We start from the raw sequence: 22,558 nt of genomic DNA on the forward strand, positions 1-22,558 counted from the left end.
ATATATATATATATATATATATATATATATATATATATATATATATATATATATATATATATATATATATATATATATAATAACCGCATGCACATGACTGGCGATAGTTGGCCCCTTCGCGATTCTCCTAGACGAATCGAAGGAGCGCGAACCAAAATAAAGTCCTCGCTGTTACGCGGTGGTAACTTCAACACCACGACTCTAGATATCTGCTTCGACTCAACCTTGCCGCCAGTGGCACACTAGTGGCAATCCTTAGACGCGTAGCTATATCGACGATCGACATTTACCTGCAAGTGGGCCATTAGGTGTTGGCGACGCTTACGGCAAGGGGGAATGAATTTAAACGTTTAGTTTAACTCCATAGAAATTACCGGTAATAAGCGACTTAACGATAAATATGCGGGTCTGCCTGCAAAAGTAAATTTTAGGCACACTAGAAATATAATAAAAACTTACAGGAAATAAACGAGTTAAAATTATTGTGGCATATTGCCGTAGACGAAAATGTAAGTTAATCCTATATTATATTATCTGCGACTATTCAGTTATTTAGAAGATAATATACGTCTATGACTATTATAAAATTAAATCTGCGTATTATAGTTTTATGTATCTGCACTAATATTTTAGTTTTGCGTAATAGACAATCCTACTGCTTATCAAGTTGTTTCCTGTTCTGATAACTGATACATATAGCAACAATGGGGAAAAGAAAGCAGCATGCACGCAAAGAACCTATACAAGGTGTACGAAAAGTCCGGGGCCATAGCCCAACTCCGTTATAAGCAAAGATAGGAAATAATAGAAAAAGAGGAAAGTTGTTGGAAAAAGGTTTTCAATCTTTTTTTTTTTTTCATTCGCATCAGTCGTTTCGGTTCCTCTGGTAAGGCGCTCTATGTTAAATGAAAGAGTATTGTTGCCAGTTCAGTAGGCTGTTCTCTCTGGCCCTCACTATACCAACAATACAGCATTGTTGGGAAACGGTTTCGAGGTGTTTCAGGTTTCCGTATAACATGCTGATCGATCATTCTATTACACGATAATGCTCGCCCTCATGTCGTCCACAAAATGAAGGACTTGTTAGCACTATTCAAGTGGGAAGTGTTGAACATATTGTCTAGAAAAAATCACGTTACCAATCCTCCCAATAATAATAATAATAATAATAATAATAATAATAATAATAATAATAATAATAATAATAATAATAATAATAATAATAATAATAATAATAATAATAATAATAATAAAGATTTGATGCTTTACACTGATAATGAAATAAAGACCGTTGCAATGTAATAGTTCAAAATACAAATCCCTGGAATTCTTCGTTGAGGAAATTCAGCGCTTAGTCGCACAATAGCACACTGAGAAATATCCGTTATCCAGACAGCGGTATATTGCACAAATATAAGGTATCCGTATGTTTACTACAGAAATCAGTACGGAGCATACGTTATCCATATATTACATATTGCCCTCTTTCCCGCTTATATGTTACACCATGCCGTTGCAGGATGTCTGTCATCTAACAGTCTTTCGTATATTACATATGTATACGTATGTTATATATGTCAGCTATTTGTTACATACGTCTATCTGTATGTGAGATCCTGATAGCTTACATACAGTTCTTTAATTCGTACGGAAAGTACGTTTATTCGGAACACCTGCACGGAAAGTACGTTTATTCGGAACACCTGCACGGAAAGTACGTATAAAACACACTTCTTCAGTTATACGTTTGCACTACGTTAAGTCCCAAAACTAGGATTTACACATGTAACCTACATTTTTACGTGCACCACTACGATTTTTTCTCAGTGCACATGTATTTCAATACTCAGAGAGAAAGATTTTGTGAGGAACAAATCTCGCCAAGTTGAAATTAGTCAACCTAGATGGCTGAATGTATGTAAAAACTTAATATTGTTCTTGTTAAGTTTAACATGCCTATTCAGGTCCAAGGCTATATGGGACGTGGACCTACAGCTTAAGGTGTAATCCGCACTAACGTAATGCGTTCAATGCTGTCTGGGACCACGTACACCAAAGGCTTCTGTGCTTAGCCATTATACGAGTCATTAGGGCTTTGAAGTTAATGTTTGTAAATACAGTCATTAGTTCTACAGATGCTACAACAAGTTTAAACACTCCTCGTACTGTTTTTTTTTTTTTTTTTTTAATAGACACTACACCACTCTGGTGGTCAGAGGATCTATTCATGGATTAAATGGTTAACATCCTACGGAATCACAGACACGAAGGCATCTTACAGGGGCTAAGTAAACATTTTTAATAGATAAGCATAAAATTAGCAATTTTGGTGTTAGAAAGTGAAGTGGTGAGAATATTTGATTACTCTTTACCGTAGTTTTACACAGTAACGATACCGGCTTTAATTTCTTGGGGGAGCAAGCGGAGGATTGGGAAATTTTAGGGGGAGGTTTTTTTGTGCATACCGAAAATAGTTTTATATTACTTGAACTGATTAACAATACCGCACGTCTGGAGGAAAGTGAGGATATAGGGGGGCGCCTCTCCCCTTGTTCCTAACGTCGTCACTGGTTTTACATAACGCAAGTTTTAAGGTCACTAGGCGCCAGATAACGCAGTTTTCACAGATTAATTTTTTAAAAAATAATATTGGTTTTAATAATACTTACCAGGAAATACTAAATAGTATGGGTTTTAATACGTAATACGTTATCTTAAGCCTATCGTAAAATACGCAGCTGGCGTGAAGTGTGTGTGGGAAAGGTACACATAAGTGGCAGAGTAGTTAGTTATACAGTCTGTTGCAATTTATTTACCTTTTGTAATAAAAACTGAAGAGCAAATTATATGAACTCTCAATATAGAGATTATCTATTAAGTTAACAAGTCATAGTAGGTAAGTAACTAATATTTTCATTTAAAAAAATTCTATGTTCAGTCGTATTTGATATCAAATTAAGTGTATTTTTTCCTATGAATTTCTTTAGTATGTGTGTGTGTTTTATGGCCTTGTTCAAGACCTATTTTAAGGAAGACAGACCTAAAATTAATGTGAATTCCAAACAACAACTAGGGTTTGAATACGGTGCAGTTGGCGAATGCCCCGACCGTCATAAAAGATTAACTCTGACAGTATAGGGCGTTTCTCATAACTTTATCTCGCCTCCAAGAAACCTATGAAATTTGGAAGTAGCCTGAAGTAGTGATTCTACATACTCATCTCTCTTTGCCGGTGAGAAAGTGTCCTACCTTTCCTCCAAGAGTGGTTTCGTGTCTAATCTTGGTTCAATCTCGATAAGATCGGATAGAATTCCGAGTAGTGGGTGGGTCCGGTTTCTTATATTCCCGGTGCTGAAAAGAGAATTTTCAGCCTAAACTGATCGAAGAATACAATTAATTCACTCCTCATTAGTGTTGCCACGAGACGAGACATTTCTCGTGTCTCGTCTCGTCTCGTCTCATAAACGAGACGAGACATGAGACGGGATAGAACCCTCTTAGACGAGACACGAGACGAGACAGACTACTTGTCCCGTCTCGAAAACGAGACGAGACACGAGACGAGACGGGACGTCTCGTGAAATGTCTCGTCTTGTCTCGTGTCTCGAAAATGAAAACGCTGGCGGGAATGGCCAAGATTGAAATTGCCAGTGGTCATATAGATTGCAAAAGGAAAATCCCCTTTGTGAGAAAACATGTTGAAAAGCCTTCATAGAAAAGTGTCCTCTGTCTATTGAATGAAACAATCGTGATACATGAGCTTCCAGAAATATCATCCTTAATGTCTTGTCCCCAATTCCCCTTGCTGTAAACTGAGGAATTCTCATTTTTTATTTTTTTTTATTTCTGGCTGGAATGATGACAAACAAAATCAAAGACAGGGAAGATTTTTACAAGGTCAAGAAACCGAACTACCACGACCATCTATTCAATTTGAAAACTGGGTAAGGTCTACACTTGTCTTTATTCTCTGGTGGCGGTATTCTTTTGCTATATGAACCGAAAACGGCAATTGAAGTATGTCATCTTCCAACTAAAATTTTGTCTTCTCTCTCTCTCTCTCTTCCTCTCTCTCTCTCTCACACACACACACACATACACACACACATACATAAAAACACACTTTTACCATTTTACCAATCGCTCGCTTATTATACAGCAGTCATGTTGTAAAATTCACCTCTTCGTTTGGAAGGCGGGCGGACGACAAAGGAAGCAAAGATATTATCGACGAACCCTTCAAATTGTTTGCTTTCAGCAAATTTATGATACTAATAATAACACTTTAGGTAAAGAAGTTTTACAGGGAGACCTTCGTTTTGTTACGCGGAAATGTTTGAACTGATCAGAGTGCGAAATTGCCCTCTGCTTCCATGTTCAGAGGAGGGGAATACTTCCCTTTCCTAGTGAATAATATTCATTAGGACCTGAATTATCTTCAGAAATTGTTTCTTACAGGCGCATGAAACCTCTCGAACTTGATAAGTGTAAAGAACATTTGGTATAATATTCATGGAACTCCGTTGAAAGCAGAAAATATCATGAGAATGATCAAAATTCGAACATTGAAGAACATAATTAACAGAAATGAAATAGGATACCCAAACCATATTTTTAAACCTGCTATAAAATGTACATCCTATATTTTTACTAATTCCTTACTCCCATGAAAGGGCCTTCAAGCCGATGGTCTATCGCCCCAGACCGCTAGGCTTGGTATGAAGATGCACGTTTTTTTAGACATTAGCTAATCTGGGTGTACTGTCATGAGTTTGTTACACAAACGGGGCAAGCACCACATAGTAGCACACACCCCGCGGTTATGGGAACAGATTTGAACCATAGAGGTGAAGACTGGCCCCAAGCATTCTTTCGTCCGATGTGTCGTTCAGCTTCCATTACTATGGCACTTTAAGTAGAGCTTATTGTGCAGTAACATATAAAATTTCAATCAAATACTTTCCATTACTCAATAAAATTATTTGGTTCCGAGCTTTTTTTTTAAAAAAAAAAAAATTGCAACAAATCTAAATATGCTAAAATGGAAAGTAGTTTTTGGATTGTTATGGGTTAACACTGTGAAACCTAAAGGCTGGAATATATGAAATCAAAGTGTACACACACATATGTATCTCTCTATTTATCTATATATCTTTCCATCTCTCTCTCTGTATATATATATATATATATATATATATATATATATATATATATATATATATATATATATATATATATATATATATATATATATATATATATATATAGACACTATAAAGCAAGTGGGCTGATAGTATACGATAGTGTCGGGGATGATGACACCTTTACATCGAACTTTGCTTGTCGTGTAAACATTATTTAACATTAGTGTCTTCATCTTCGACGTACCTATGAGCAATTTACTGTATATTCGTGTATTGAAACTGGTGAAACAAATTTCAATGTTTTAGAATGTAATAAAAAGAAGCCAGGGTCGAGAAGCCTCAGACAACTAACAGCAGAGATATATTATCTTGCAAACTATTTATCCTTGCCTTGTGAGCTTATTTGAATTTATTTTTAAGACCTTTAGGTAACTTTGGCCGAATGGATGATAATGGGAAAATTAGTGGAATGAAGAAAGTGGTAAGATACTAGACAACTTCGAGAAAACACACACATTCGAAAAATGAAATGAAATGAAATGGAATCTTTGAGTTTTACGTCCCACGATTATGCCGGTTATGCTAAAGGAGACAGTGATGATGTGTAATGAATTAAATGGTGGAATGAAGAAAGTGGGAGGAAACGGGAGAACCCCGAGAAAACCCACGCACACGGTGTTTGTCCACCACGAAGTTCACTTGGCGGGGCTGGGATCGAACCCGAGACCCGAAGCACCAGCGGTGAACGCTCTACCACTGAGCCACCGCGGTCCCCACACACATTCAATGTTTGTCCACCACAAATCTCACATGGCACTAACTGAGATCGAACCGACTACCACATACACCAGAGGTGAAGGCTTCACGGTGTAGCTACCGTGAAATTTCTTGTCTTGTGTGTTCTGGGTAATACTTGTAACCTACAAGGGAAGAGAGGGAGATTATATATCGAAGTGGAAGATGATTTATATACGAATCGAAAGCACTAATGACGCCTATTACAAAACTGTAATAAAAATTTTCCGAATGCATATACTATGCGAGTTATATGGATATATAGAGTGTCCAGATAATCCATTACCACCCCTTGAAATCGCAAACGATAAGACAGATGCCAAAACTGGAAAACATGTGTTTGATCATTTCAAAAGTACAACGTATCAAAGCAAAAATTCTTGTCACAAGGCCACCCGCAGTGTACTGGGCGGGGTCCAACTCAAAAATTACAAAAGGTAAGGGGGTCAAGTAGTATATCGTTCGAAACTTCTTGGGAAATGAAAGAAGACGGAACAAGTCTCAATACTCTAAAATTACCTTGTGCAAAATGGCGGCCGGTCAAACTGTCAGCAAAAACGTAATTGTAAAGTCTATGGCCACCCCCAAAAAAATCCTGAAACGGTGAGGCAGATGTCAAAAGAGGAAAACATGTGTGTCATCATTTCAAAAGTACAATGATTGGAAGTAAAAATATTTGTCTCAGGGTCCTCCATAATCTCCCAGGGGGGTCATGTTCAAATTGTTCAAATGGCAAGGGAGGTCAAGTAGCACATCGTTTAAAGCTGTTATTAAATGAAAGCAGAAAGAACAAGTATGGACGCTCTACGATAATACTGTGCAAACATCTTGCATTTTAGTTATTCTTTCTGTAACCGGGTTTTAGTTTATTTTCACTTTAATTCTTGTATTCAACGGAAAGAAAGGAAATGCCCCTACTGTGAGATTCTGCTCTTTGAGCCCAATAATATCTAAATAAAGAAAAAAAATAATAAAATAAAAGCAAATTAAGACATAAAGAAAAGAAACGACATTTGACATCTTTAAGTATAGAACTGACTAGTTAACATATAATGTACTTCCACAAACATAAATAAGTAGAGGTTGGAGCCATCAGAAGTAAAGACTCTTACCTCTACTTATTTATGTTTATGACTGCACAACAGTGGTACTTATGCTCGTTATCTGGCTTATCAATTATAAAATGATTCAAACGAAAGAATTCCTTGCACCAGGAAGAGTAAATACGTACAAATGTCTCAGAATGAATACAAGTGGCGATTGCAAAATGGAAAGTGAACGTGCTCAGAAAATCGAAATGAAGATGTACATTTTGACCGGCCGCCATTTTACGCAGGGTAATTTTAGAGGATCGAGACTTGTTCCGTGTTCTTTTATTTCTCAACAGCTTTATTTGACCATATTTGCCATTTGAAAATTTTGAGTAGGACCCCGTCTGGAACCTTGTGGAGGACCCTGGGACAAACATTTTTACTTTCAATCATTGTACTTTTGAAAAGATGACACACATCTTTTCCTTTTTTGACATCTGTCTTACCGTTTCAGTTTTTTTCTTTCTTTGGAGGGTGGCCATAGACTCTACAATGACGTTTTTGCTGACAGTTTGACCGGCCGCCATTTTGCACAGGGTAATTTTAGAGAGTTGGGACTTGTTCGTCTTCTTTCATTTCCCAAGAAGTTTCGAACGATATACTACTTGACCCCCTTATCTTTTGTAATTTTTGAGTTGGATCCCGCCTGGGACTCTGCGGGTGGCCCTGGGACAACAATGTTTGCTTTGATACATTGCACTTTTATAATGATCAAAAACTTGTTTTCCAGTTTTGGCATCTGTCTCATCGTTTGCGATTTCAAGGGGTGGAAATGGATTTTCTGGACACCCTGTATATTCATATAACTCGCACAGTATATGCATTTGGAAAATTTTTATTACAGTTTTGTAATAGGCGTCATTAGTGCTTTCGATTGGTATATAAACCATCTTCCACTTCGATATATAATCTCCCTCTCTTCCCTTGTTAGTTGTATCTTGATTAGCATGGTGCAGCCTGCTACATTTTACTTTCGTCCCATGATATGCTGCTATATTTTTACGAGACAAAACGAGACAAACGAGATGAGACGAGACGAGACGGGACAGAACTTCTCGAGACGAGACACGAGACGGGACGAGCCCATTTTTTCGAGACGAGACACGAGACGAGACATGCTTTGCACGAGACGAGACGAGACAGTCTGAAGTCTCGTCTCGTGGCAACACTACTACTCATCATCTGCATTACAATTTGGTTTTGTACTTAGGCTTAGATTGGAATGTGTAATTTTTTTTATGGAGTTTGGTTTACGAAAAACCCTTGTATATAATTACTCTATCTGTCCGTCTGTCCGCCCGGAAGGCACAAAATCTCAAGAGCTACAAGATGATAACCATTAATTTTGACCAACACGTAGGGGGTCAAAACTTAGGTATAGACTTAGTTGGTACAGGTGATCGATCCAATTAATCCCAAGATATGAACAACCAAAAATCGGTTCCTCATGTGTTCCTAAGGAAGTATTTAAGGGTATACTAGTAATTCGTGATTGATAGAATTATATGGTTTTGTAGTATTATTAGTATTAATAAAAGTGTTTGTTGTATGACTTTATTACCTAACTTATGGCTTGCCCTTCTGAGGTTGGGAGTTTGTTGAAGGAGTAAATATAAAAGAGATTTTTGTTATTTTTTCTTCACCTTCCAGGTTTCTTTAATCATACATTGCAGGGCGTAACCAAAACATATTCATGCATCGTATCATTGAAGCGTTTTGTGTTTTGTATATTAAATTGTTCAAAAATATTTAACATATTCGCATTTGTTCATGTGGTCTCAGGTTCAATTCTCGGTGGGAACATACATGAGACAATTGAAAGCTAAAACAACATGAAAATAGTATTTAAAAGGCAGGAAATTGATATTAAAACTTAAGCTATTTGTTGGGACTGTAAGGCTGTAGTTAAATTAAACCCACACGTTTCATGAAGATTCATCCTCAGAGGTCATTTTACACTGTAGTAATCAACAGATGAAAACAACATTGGAAAAGGAATGGAAGGAAAATCTCTAGAGCCTTAGATTAAGGTACTAACCTAGCATTTGTCCAGTATAACTGAGCAACAACCCTGGAAAATCCTCAGTCAGGATGGCTGGTCTCCGAATTCGAACCCGGTATTACCCAATTGCGAAGCAAGAATCCTAACAAGTAGCCTGAGCTCTCTCCGTATTATTATTATTATTTAGCTAATAATTAAGGTAATGTTCTAAAATTAGTGCAAATTAAACCCTACTTTCTTTATTGCTGATGTTATAGTTAAGAAGCCTACATGAGACATCAGCCCCCCACTAAATAGGCCTCGCTCAAAAAAGAATACTAGAACTGGAATTCAGGAAGCGGGGGTGAAGAGATTAATGAGGATGAGGAAACTATGTACGATGCAAAAACTGAGTAATTATGACTTCATTACAGAATAGGGAAAACGAGGGGAAAATGATAAAACGCCCTTCAACTTTGAAAGAAAAAGCTAAAAATAACTAAACTTAGAGCTACGCGAGACGAATTTTATTGAAAAAATTGTTTTTCCTTAGTGATTAGTTGTGCTAACTATGAACATGAATTAAAAAGAAAACAACTGAAAACAACTCTGAGTTTCGCAAACCAGTTGAGAAGAAAATATTGGATAAAATTTAATAATAAAGAAGACATTTATGATACTTAAAACAAACTAAACTCTTGGCACGACAGTCCTTCTGTTCCTACAAGCGGGGTTACGTTCAAAGTGGGGATGTGTAGTCAACGCATCGACACCCGAAGTCCCTAATGCCGGCTTTCTAGACTGGAGTCCGCTACCTCTTACTTCAGATAACTCCCCAATTGTCCTCACGATGCTGGGTCAACACCGAAATTATTGAGTGCCTCTCCGGAAATTAAACCACGGGCACCGATGGCACGCGCTAACCACTGTTTTTTTTTTAAGATATAAAAAGGTAACAGCTTTTTATCAAATTATTTAACCTGCTGAACGCTTTGCACGGATTACACTGTAACCATTACACCACAGAAATATAGAAGTAAACGAGGACAGTTAAAAACACCTATGCCCGAAGCGGGATTTGAATCCAAGACATTCACAGCAAATGATTCACAGCCTAATGCCGCAGACCACTCGACTATGGCTGTCGGGTTTTCTCGGCTAAGCGGTAGCACATTTAAGGTAACTGATTATTTTAAAAGTTGCTCCTAAATACTGACAATCTAAGTCTTATGTATCAAATACCATACACTCTGCGATAATAATACCATACACTCTCCGTTTTCCATAGACGAAAAGCTATAGTTACCCACATTATCTAGTACAGAAATAAGTTCTGATTCTCTAATAGCTGCTGATGGTGATAGTCAAGGTTCACCGAAGCATGATCCCCAAACCCAAACTGAGATATTGATGTTACTGGAACGCCTGAAAAGTCATCGTCGGTAAGTGAATTGCCCACTTGTCAGGATGAAGGGCGATGGTGATGTGAAATGCTGCGATGACAGAGGTACTACTTATAATAATTGGATTTATAACTTTCTATGGTGGTGTAAACCCTCTTCAAGAAGATAACTTTTAATCTTAGCTTTGCAAATGTTACATAAGGAGTTTTATTGCTATCATTAGTTTGCATATAAATCTCTTCATTCCGGAATTATCGGATTTATTTTAACGCTTTCACACCTCTTCTGATTTACGAATATTTAAATCCCGATTATCCCCTTAAGGTCAATTAGTGATATTTTAACTCATTCCGAACCAACTATATATATATATATATATATATATATATATATATATATATATATATATGGTTAGTCTTGTAATATGGGAATAATTGAGACTAGAAACAGTCTACAGGCTAAGTCCAAGAGAATCTTGGTCGATCTCCTGATAAACCACGTCTTTCAGCAAGGTAAATTGTGGCAATCCGATACCCACATGAGGAAATCTTCCTGTTCAATGTGAAAGCTTCCATAAGAACCAGCACTCTAATGAGTAGAATGTGCTTTGCTAATTTTTCCTCAATGTGAAAGTACCTAACTTTATTGTTAAAAATGAAAAGGCCTTTATTTCAAACAAGTCTCCATTACAGTTTTCGTATTTGAACACAACACTCATGAAAAGTCATGTTAAATCGGGACTTACCCCTGAAAAAGAATACTTATCTTTCTTTTTTTTTTTTTTAGTTTTTTTTTAAAGTTTTTCGTGTTCCCCAAAGTAATGCGGAATCAGTGCAAGTGCCTTCCGCTCGCATTCAATGGCTACGATCTTGGTACTAGCACATGTTTCGGTTCCCATATCTCAAATATTTATTTTTCAGTCTGATTCTATGTATGAATCTGAAATTTCAAATCTAGATAAGGGGCACCAAAATGCATAGTTTATCCTCGGTGGTCATATTGTGATTTACTAAATAATTATTAAATATAATTGTAAGGTATACATTTGATATTTTGAGCAGACTAAGCAAGATAAATATACGTAAAAACTAGTCAATACTTGTCTTAACTGTTTATATTTTCTTAACTCTCAATGAAATAGGTCTCTTGAGGAATTTTAAATATTCGAGTTTTGTCCGGTTTCAAATGTATACTAGTTACAGATATACCAAATCCCAGGTGTGTATCTCGGTCCTGGAACCGGGCGGACCTAGATTCGACATTCGAACTCTCATCCGGATCATATCAGTTTTTTTTTTTTTTTTTTTAATAAGGTAAGCATTTGATTTTTAAAGTAGAACGAAGGAGGCAAATAGACTTGTCAATATTCGTCTTAATTTTCTGTTTTCTTCTTCACTGTCAGGACTTCGTGAAATTACTTTCGTCGAATGTTAGATATTCAAGTTTATCACAATGTGGGTGGGATGTGGGTTTGGATAACAATCAAGATTTGAAATCCGGATTTCGGATCCAGATCCGAATTTCGGACTCAGATCCGAGATTAAAATTTTGGTTCCAGATCCGAAATCCGAGATCCAGATCAAGATTCGAGATCCGAGATCCGGACCCAGATTCGAGATCCGAGATCCAGACTCAGATCCGAGATCCGGATCCAAACGATCCGGACCAAATCAGATCCGGATCTTTGGATCCGGCCAGATTCGGATCCGGCCATCCCTAGTCTGATTGGCTATTTTCGTTTCCGCCATGATTGTTGGCTCGAAACATCGCGATCTTAGTGGCGCGGAGTGAGCAGAGTAGGTGTAGCGAAGCTGTGACGTTTGGCTTCACGATTTTCTTGTATGGGCAGATCCTCTATTTTATAACATCCGTGTTCCTGTCAACCTAAACTTTATTTGAAGGTTTAACTTGGCGAATAAGGAAAAATAAGAAAGAGAAAAAGAGACACAGAGGTAGTATTCAATTATTTTCTAATATCTAATGCAGGCTTTCACAACCTGTTTTACTGTATATAACGATTCTCCTTTTATCGCATCCTCTTGTCAGCGACTCCCATAAGTAATTTCCAGTTTGTAGTAAGTTTATTATTATTATTATTATTATTATTATTATTATTATTATTATTATTATTATTATTATTATTATTATTATTATTATTATTATTATTATTGCGTCTCCCTTGCCAGATCTTCATGTCCTCGCATCTTGCAAACCATCTCTCTACGAAAACCGGAAGTAGTACTACCATTTCCGGTTTCAATATTGATCTCCAGAGTGCAAAAATGGTGATATAGCAAGAAATGATTTTTGATATGGATTCTACACTCCAAGAATAGAATCTATTTTCACTCTCTATCTTATCTATTCAAACTGGACCTGGTACACAACTATGATTTCCAACTTCAACACTGATCAGCATAAAGTAAACACAATAAAAGACAGCTAAAATTTGTTTTTTGATATGGATTCGGTGCGGTAAGAATAGGGTCCATCTACGTCCTTATAATTCTAGAAAACTGGAAGCTGTTGATATCTGCTACAACTTCCGGTTTCAATTCCGATCTGCTTAGAGCAAGTAAGGTAACAGATAGTGATAAACTGTTTTAACTTATGGATTTAGTGTCTCAAGAACAGATCTAATTTTATGCTCCTTTTGGAACTGGAAGTAATAGTTTTACTATTTCCGATTACAATAACGTGTTCTCATAATTTGAAACTCTACCGTGGCTTCACAATGTAAAAAGTAATTCCAATTTCAGCAGCACTATACTATATATATATATGATGTTAAAATGCTACGTTCATTTGTTTGTGTCCAATTTTTTCGTGAATATCTCAGAAAATACAAGGTGTAGAAACGTCCGTTTTCGCTAGTGAATTCCAAAATTTGTGTAGATTTGTCAGCTCTCATTGAAATTTTCAAAAAAGAAAAAGAAAGAAAGAATTTGTGCTGTTATTAGGCTCACGCAGTGAGATTTATAATATTGTGTGGTTAGTCTATGCATCCATCCGTCCATTACTCCAGACAATAACTCTTGAACAGAGGTGAATTTTACAATTCTGTTCTTACAATACATACCTAGAGGGATTATCTCGTTAATGGAGCAAATCCGTTAACGGATTAATGGATAACGGCGACTTTAACGGTGGCTATACAAAGCCCATAGTCCATACATATAAGAACATTTTTGGGTTCCCGTTTTTGCAACAAATACCTAGAGTGATTATTTCCTACAAGTTCGTTAACGGAATCAATTCGTTAACATATTAACGGATAACGGCGACTTTAACGGTGACTATCTATAATACATACTCCATACGTGTAAGCGATTTTTTAACATTCTGATTTTTGGCAATAGCTAAAGCGATTGTTTCGGCCGAGTTCGTTAACGAAGTCAATCTGTTAACATATTAACGGCAATTATAACGGCGGCTATCTATAGCCGATATCCCATACATGTATGAAATTTTTGAATTCTGTTTTCGGCAATATATAGCTTGAGCGATTATCTCCTCCGAGTCCGTTAATGGAATCGATCTGTTAATATCTTAACGGATAACGGTGACTAACGGTGTCTATCCATATCCGTTACATGGAAATATTTCGCGTGATCCTCTCTAATGTCTTGACCAGACTTAGGGTCGTTTTGACCTCATGAGATTTATCATGGTCTCTTTGGCATTGTTAAGGCTATCCTTGTGGTAGACAACCAGTAGAAGAGTTATGTATAGCGGGTTGACGAACATTGAAGGCGCTTTGCTTTGATCTGAGTTGCGGAACCTATTGCACAGTGGCACCTGCAAAAGCTTGTTGGGATACTGGTACAGCTATGGAGTTATACATTAAAAAAAAAAAAAAAAAAAAAATGCGCTATATAGGTAGTGCGAGTTCAGCTAGTTTAAATTAACGTACTTGCACGGATATATTTGTTGTTTTCTTTTGAATCTGATGCATAATTCTAGATTGCGCGGGAGGAACATTATGTCAAAACAGGTTTTCATGATACTTTTTTATTATTATTATTTTACCAAGCATACATATGGCACGATACCAAGCATACAGTACCAGGGCACGATTATTCAACTTACGTTTAGAATTTACTTATATCAAGTTAACCGGAGGTAGAGATCTCCAATTTTGATTATTTTGATAAATTAACTAACTGATTATGGCCAATTTCTGACTTATTCTGTTTCTCCCGCGCAGTCTAGAATTATTTTCTATCTGCGATTTTGTATTGCATATACGAGTAAATAATTTATATTAAAAAAAAAAAAAGAATAGTTATTGTAAGCCCTATGAAAGATAAGACTGAAATTTGAAAGGGAATGGGAGAAAAAATAGGACTGTTGTTTAAACGTTAAAAGCAAATGCACTATATATTAAATCTATGAGAACGAATGTTACGTAACTAGACTTCCTCTTTTTTTTTTTTTTTTTTTCCTTTCTTGTGATATTGCTTCTTCCGTTCTACCTTTATTGTCTAGAAGTGCCATTTACCGTTTTCTCCTTCTTCTCGGAATTCTCTTTATGCTGGCGGAAACTATAACAAGGTACGTAATTACTGGGTATCAACGCATGAACGCGTCATTTTCTTGCTTTCGAAAGTGCGAACAAAATATAGTATAACCAATTAAAGAAAAAGCAAAGAAATAATATTCTAGTTATATCTTTAAAATTTATTGCATCCACTTGAACAAATAAATAAATTTGAGAAAATACTACTTTCTTTTATTTTTTAAAAAATCTTTTTTGCTAATTTGACTTCAACGTACTGAGTTTTTAGGGTAATTTTGTCCCTTCTAAACAAGAGGCATCATAAATCAAGTAACTTATTTATCTATTGCTTTTCCTTATTTTTGTTTCGCCATAACCTGTTTTCCAGAAGAGTGCATACATACGAGTATCTTCACTTTCATTTTTTTTTTCAAACCTCCTAAAGGGCTTTATTCTGTCAGTTTTTCTTTCTTAAAAGAGCAAACATTATTGTAATTAATAAGTTATTACAGCTAATCAAAACTAACGTAATTCGGCTTTAACGATAAATAATTCCCGATTCACTGTGCACGGTTTAACTGTGATAAACAGCTGGTTGGTTGGTTTAGAGACGATCGTCTCTTTCAGCAGCGAGACTATGTGAGACATGAATCTACAGCTTAACGTCGGACCGAACCACATGAGTTCGCACAAAGAATCGAACCCGGGATTCCGATTCGGGTACACTAACTACATAGACATGAGGAAACTCTATTATAAACAGTAGATGCGTGATCTAGGATAGGGTTATCAGTTACCGAACTTTTGCTATCGGCAACTCGCGCTAAGACCAGGCAAACGCGGCTCGTAAGGGAAGTCACATTGGTAAAAATTAAGATTTTATCGCTTGAAACTAATGGAATAAAGTCTATCTAAATATTAAATGTTATATACAACAATTAGTTCATTAAGACAGTTTTCTTTTCGTTTCAAGCGAGAAGAAAAACTTTAAACTTTACAGCTATGATTTCGCTCACGAGCCGCCTCTGATCAAAACTTTTTTTTTTCTATCTTCAATTTGGTCTATTTTCAACATAGTAACATTCACGTAAAACCCATATACATATAAATATGATATCACACTATTGCAATAAATGAAAATTTGTTTTATTCGTCAATGAAACAAGCCCTTAAATGTAACTTCACAATGCTCAGTTGTCGTGGATACCACAATCTTACTTTCTTTACTATATAAAAAATTCAAACTTCTGACCCTCGCAGGCCAAAGGCTGTTACCGGGCTTTAATTAGATATTTCTGCTGTAGGATCAGTGGCTACTGGTTCAGGGCCAGGGTGGTGGACAGTTTTCCCCTTCATTATTATTTTGAATAGCCTCTTTATCTTTTCTTATACGGAAAAATATAGTCAAGTATACTAAAGTAGGTGTCAACAGATGAGATTCAAGAAATAACAAAACGTATTGAATTTTTTTTTCTTTTTCATGCTCATTTTGTTATTTTAGATTCATGTATCCGGGATAGGTACTAAGATAAGGATTCAGAATTGTTATTGTTAATCCAGCCTTTTCAGTATTGAAACTATATGAAACGTAGATCTACAGTTTAATGGGACTCGAACCACGTGAGCTCCCATCGAGAATCGAACCCGCTTCCTCGGCAAGGACGCGTATGCCAACCATATAACCAGAAGGATTTATATATATATATATATATATATATATATATATATATATATATATATATATATATATATATATATATATATATGCTAAACAAGCATTCAATAGGAAAAGAGAACTGCTAACATCAAGAAATCTGTCCTCGGACGTTCATAAACGATTTATTAAGACACTGGTATGGAGCGTGGCGCTTTACGGATTAGAGACATGGACATTGAGCAAAGCTGAAATATCCAAGCTGGAAGCATTTGAAATGTGGTGTTGGCGTAGAATACTGCACATATCGTACACCGAAAGGAAAAGCAATGAAGACGTACTAAAGGAAGCTAATGAAGGACGAGAGATCATGAAGATAATAGGAAAAAGAAGAAACAGCATGCTTGGTCATTTTATTCGGCACTCCAATTGCATCACCGTGTTGATAGAGGGGAAGGCAGAAGGAAAACCAGGAAAAGCAAGACCAAGGATAGAATCTAGATGCAGTTACGAAGAAGAGACCTTATCAAAGCATAAAACAGCTCCCCAACGGAGAGGAAAAGTTTTCAAATTTCTATGTTGCCCACTAACCTATGGTTGAGGTGAACAAGCAGATATATATATAGTAAATGCGATCCAGAAAGTCAGAAATAACAATGATAGGGCCGATATATCGACCATTTATTATTTACCTAACCAAATCATTTATGGGCAGTGGTACCTTGCACGATTATAGAAATAGGCTATGATATATCCATTAACATAATGTAACCGGAAGATTTTTGTGATAAATTCAGGCAAAAATTTTAATTAGTTGATACAGTCATTACCATAGAACAAATCGTTCAGAAAACTCGCAAGTAGCCCAATAGTCAGGCCGAAGTTTTCTGTAGTCCCGGTTGTCATTCACGGGTGTTGGTTTCCAGGTTAGATTCTGGGTTCACGTTTCATATAGCCTCAGCGCTAAGAATACGAACGTTAAATTCTGATCGCCAAAACATTTTATTGCTTTAGCACGACTAATACAAATATTTTCCTATCTATCCACGCACTCACAAGTTATTTTATGTAACGGAATAATAATAATACCAAGATCTTTTAATCTTTTTATTTATATTACTGAATAATCTTAGTAAAACTTTCCAAGTTTTTTTTTTTTTTTTTTAATATCAGCTGACGAATTTTAACGAATTGTAGGTGGCTTTTAACATTTGCATAACCACATCCGTTTCCTGCTTTCTGTACGTAGACAAATTAGAATTTCATCGGGAGAAAAATATATCATTTACATAAATTGGTTAGTTACATTATGACGTATAGGCCTACAGGCTAAATCACAAAAACAAATTGAATAAACAAGTTTGTTCACTTTGCATGGAACAAGACTCTCAGAAATTCCGAATCACATTCGTTTGCAAAGTTTGTTTACGCAAATGGGAATTTCCATGTGATTATTATACAGGCTATATTGCATTGTTTTTAAAAGTAAACCCAGTTACACGTTCTTCTTTCATAGTAACAGTCATGAATGTTTGGCCTTTTCCATACGCTGATAAGAGGCTTGTCTACTTGTTTTGTTATCAAGCCCACACATGTCATAAACACAGACAGAGAATTGGGGGAGAGGGAAAGGGAAATGACTGAAATTACGTCAAAGAATTTTGTCGAGAACGAATTTGAATTATGCGTCTCCTATGGAAGCTAAAGTATGATTCACTAAACAATTGCACAAGGGGCATAAGCAAATATGGTGATCCTATTTACTAAGTGAATTATTTAATTTGATGTTCGACGATTAGACCCTGTAGGCTAAAGAAGGCGAATCATGGATGCAAGTGAATGATGATGGAAGAATTAGTGAAATGATGACCGAAAAAACAAAACAAATACAATATCGTCAATTACAATCTTACATGGCTGAGATCGAACCAGACACCCTATTACACTAGAAATAAGCACTCGTGTCACTGAAACACTGTGCTTCGTTGCTGTTCGTTGGTTAGTAGATTAATAAAAAAGAAAAGAAAAGTTTCAGCTTTACATTCCATACTTAGATCGCGTAAGCTAAAGGAGACGGTGAGGATGAGAAATGAATGAAATGGTGGAATGAAGAAAGTAGGAGGAAACGGGAGAACTCCAAGAAAATCTACGCACACGGTGTTCGTCCATCACGAGGCTCACTTGACGTGAGCTGGGATCGAATCAAGGACCCCATGCACCAGACGTGAGCGCTCTACCACTGAGCCACCGCGGCTCCTAGCTAGGACTGAACTAGTAGATTTGAAGTTCAGTGTCCCGTTCAGCACCGAAGCTGCATAAGACGTGGACTTACAACCTAACGTGGGATCCGAACCACATGAACTCCACTGGGAATCGAACTCGAAGGGGCGTATGCTATGAAGCCGCAAGAAATTTGTCCTTTTCGCATTAACATACATTATCTGTATCATTCCTGTAACTCCATATAGGCCTAAATACTGTTTGAAAGAATGCACAATAAATATGACTAGTGCATTTTTTTTCTAAATTAGCTATTACTAGTAGAATGCTCGTTCTTCGTACGGGTAGAAAACGTTTCATATTAGAAAAAAAAAAAACTATGAATTCAATACTAATATCGGTCATTTTCAATTATTTTTACATGTCTCCATCCCCCCTTAGGAGTACCAGCGGGGGCTGAAATTGGATTTAAACGGCATCATGAGTGTAACTGTTCATCTCAGCGATCCCGAAAACTATGGATTCGGCACTAATATCGGTCATTTTCGATCATTTATAAATGTCTCTCCTCCTCCTCCTCCTTTCCCTAAGCTGCACCGTCGAAGTGAAATGATATAAACCACCCCAGGTCTGAACCTCATCTATGTTGAAAATTTGATCGAGATTGGTCGCGTGGTTCAAGGGTTATTAAGTTATAAACATAGTCACTTTCATTTTTATGTATGTAGATGGATAGATTGTTCTAATCTACTGAGTAGATGTAGTTATTGAGCTTTACGCCCACGATTATATCTTCCAATCCAAAGACTTTAGGATGTAATAAGAGATGAAACGTGATTTGAAATGAAGGCAAACCCTAGAAAGGTTTCGAACCTACGAACTAGCAATAAATTGTGAGTATAAACAAACTATATTTCCAAATAAGTAACGAGCGGGCACAGTTTCACATATTGGTGTTTATCCTTTCTAAAACTACAATGAATACACGTTTCCCATATCACACGTGATCATGTAGAATATTCTCTCATAACGGCGTTTCTCTATAGATGCAATAACGCATGAACATTTCTGAGAAAAAGCTATTCGTAGTTGTACTGACTCGTAAATAATGTAAATTAACCATCATATTTGTATGAGAACAATTAAGCTGATTAAGTGATTTAAAATATGAAAGAAAAGCAATATAGAAAAAATTAACATTAATCCTGAATACTGATTTAGAAAAGACGGAATTACAAAATTATCCTTAATCTTGTTTAAGATCTTTAGGAAATCTTACATGATAATAACTCAGACAATAATTTGAAATGAAAAAAATATGAATGGAAAAGTACATCATTCAAATAAATAAATGATTATTATGTAAAAGAAATGCATTAAATTAATACACCTGGCAACATCATTCAAAACAGCGGACTCGAATGCATTATTATTATTATTATTATTTTACATGATTCGTTTATCAAAAACTATTAATGGTTTTGATATTTTAAAAATTGCAACTTTTTTTCTCTCTCTTCAGTAAAAATCTTTATTTTCAAATGGATATAATAGCACATATTAATCCGAGTCATGATTTGTTAACGCCTAATGTGATTGGAAAAAAATGTCCATAAAGAATTTTTGAAGATTAACAAATTATGTTGATATCTTTAATTATCTTTTCTATAATGTAAACAATTACGGTCACATTTACTAATCGATTACCGTCAATTCTGACTGCCAACCTATTATCTTAAAATTTATGGTATTAGTGTTAAAGTTATGGTAATAGGGCACTGATATTGCCTTTTATGGCCTATAACCATAAATTTTACAGTAATACCGTAAACTTTAAGGTAATCTGTTGGAGCCAGAATTAACAATAATCGGTCAGCAAAGTGACCGTAAAAGTTTTTACCGTGTGATTCTAAAGAGTTGAGTTGAATTGATTTTGAGTTTAACGTCCCTTTCAGCAGTTAGGCTATGTGAGACAGGACCTACTGATTAACGTGGGATCCGAACCACATGACCTCCCGCCGGGAATCGAACCCTTGTCTCCCACGCCAAAGACGCGTACGCTAACCGCTTAGCCACGAATGAGGTCTGTAACTCTAAAGAGTTCTCATATATGTAGCAGTACCAGAACAATATAAACATACAAAGTTACGTGTCAATAAAAATATCGTATATTTTAGGCATATGCAAAATAACTACTCGTTTTTTAAAAGTTTCCGATACTTTATGTAGATAAAAAAGTTAAAAATAATTATGTATTTTCCGTAATACCTACAGATATTTTAACTATAAGAAGTTTATCTTTAAAACATGTGATTTTAATCAGAGATGTAATTTTGTTCAAATACTTCTTTTTATTGTATTTTATGTATCAATGTAACGAAGAGAAGAGCCGTTGTACACATCCTTTTTCCTGGCATCAATTTGAAATAAGTAGATTATTAACATTAATAGCATGTCCTCTTTTGATTATTATCAGTCATTTTTATTTGCATTTTTTTTTACGTTTAAGTTTTTTTCTTCTTTCTTTTTGCTTTTAGACTTGAGTAAACGCATACGTTTAGGTCTTCATTCGTTGACACACTTCTGCTACAGCCAGTACATCACACATTAAAGTATGGTATTATTAGAATTATTAGCACATGTCGGTTTTTTTATTATTTTAATTTTCTCCCTTAATAAATTTCACTCGCGTAAAAACTAGAAAGTAGGGGGGGGGTAATATAGAAAGTCACTAAATGTTTTCGCCGCTAATATCTTATTTTCATTTCGGTATACATTATGAAGTGAAAAGATACGAGTAATGGCATTTCTAAAATACTTCGGGAATAAAACAACCATCAAACTATCTAGTAAGAGGACGGGGACACACACACAGAACAAAATCGGCGCTACAATAATACTAGTCTATGGCATCTAAAGACGATAATGCCCATTCCGAGGTCGGGGTAACTATACTATTATCTAAAGGGATCACGACACATATATATGTTTTTTGAGATATATATATTTTTCTTGATTTGACTCACCATCTCGCTGCGTGTATCCCCAATCGTGATGGCTCATGGTGTCGAATCAAAATTTTCGTTGTATCGCCTGAAATAACAACCTCGAGTACTCCTGTTCGAGTATCGGTAGAATAAGGAGGCAATCGTAAGTCCCGTGTGTTCAGGACAGAGATTATAACGAGAATAAAACTTAACTATACGAAACGAGAAGGCGTTCCCTCCTTAAAGTCACATGATTCATGCCATGTGACGTTACGAGAAAAAAAAACAATTGCCCCGCCTTCCCCCCTCGTGCAACTACGATTAGGTATAGGCAGGCATATTACGCGAAAGACTCAGCACGAAAAATTCTTTGAATGAAAGTGGTCTGGCTGCTCTGTTTCCCTCTCTCTGCTCTCTCGGATGAGCGAGAGCGTGATCTGTTCCCATCCTGAGCGCTCGCAGTCTCCGTCCGGACCCTCAAACGACAAAACCCTCGCCACTTGCTTGCTTTGGCTGCGTGCGCTCGCGCCCGCCAGCTCGCTCAGCTGGGATCAAAAACGGAGTCGTAATCGAAATCACAGGAACGGTTGTTAATTGATCACCTCGTCACAGAGTCCAGGAAATCGCGCCTATCATTTCCTCATTATGATGATATACCTTGTAGTTCCACACTGTTCTTTCCATCCACGTGTATTTCTTCCGGGGAAGGACAGCAGCAAATAAAATGGATAACCACTAATACTGTCCCGTCACAAACATTTATTTCCTTTTGAAAAGGGAAAACC

At 36.3% G+C, this 22,558-nt stretch overlaps 1 long non-coding RNA gene across 1 annotated transcript in view; it reads right to left on the reverse strand.

The window, feature by feature from the left end:
• Positions 1-22,229, reverse strand: part of LOC145684273 (uncharacterized) — a 43,599-nt gene extending 21,370 nt beyond the window's left edge. The window contains exon 1 of the long non-coding RNA XR_014131267.1: positions 21,813-22,229. This is a non-coding gene — a long non-coding RNA (uncharacterized LOC145684273). The remainder of the gene's footprint in view (positions 1-21,812) is intronic.
• Between the last annotated feature and the right edge of the window lie 329 nt (positions 22,230-22,558).

This window comes from Thermobia domestica, chromosome 1 (assembly GCF_964235325.1).
Source record: "Thermobia domestica chromosome 1, izTheDome1.hap1.1, whole genome shotgun sequence".
NCBI classification, from domain to species: domain Eukaryota; kingdom Metazoa; phylum Arthropoda; class Insecta; order Zygentoma; family Lepismatidae; genus Thermobia; species Thermobia domestica.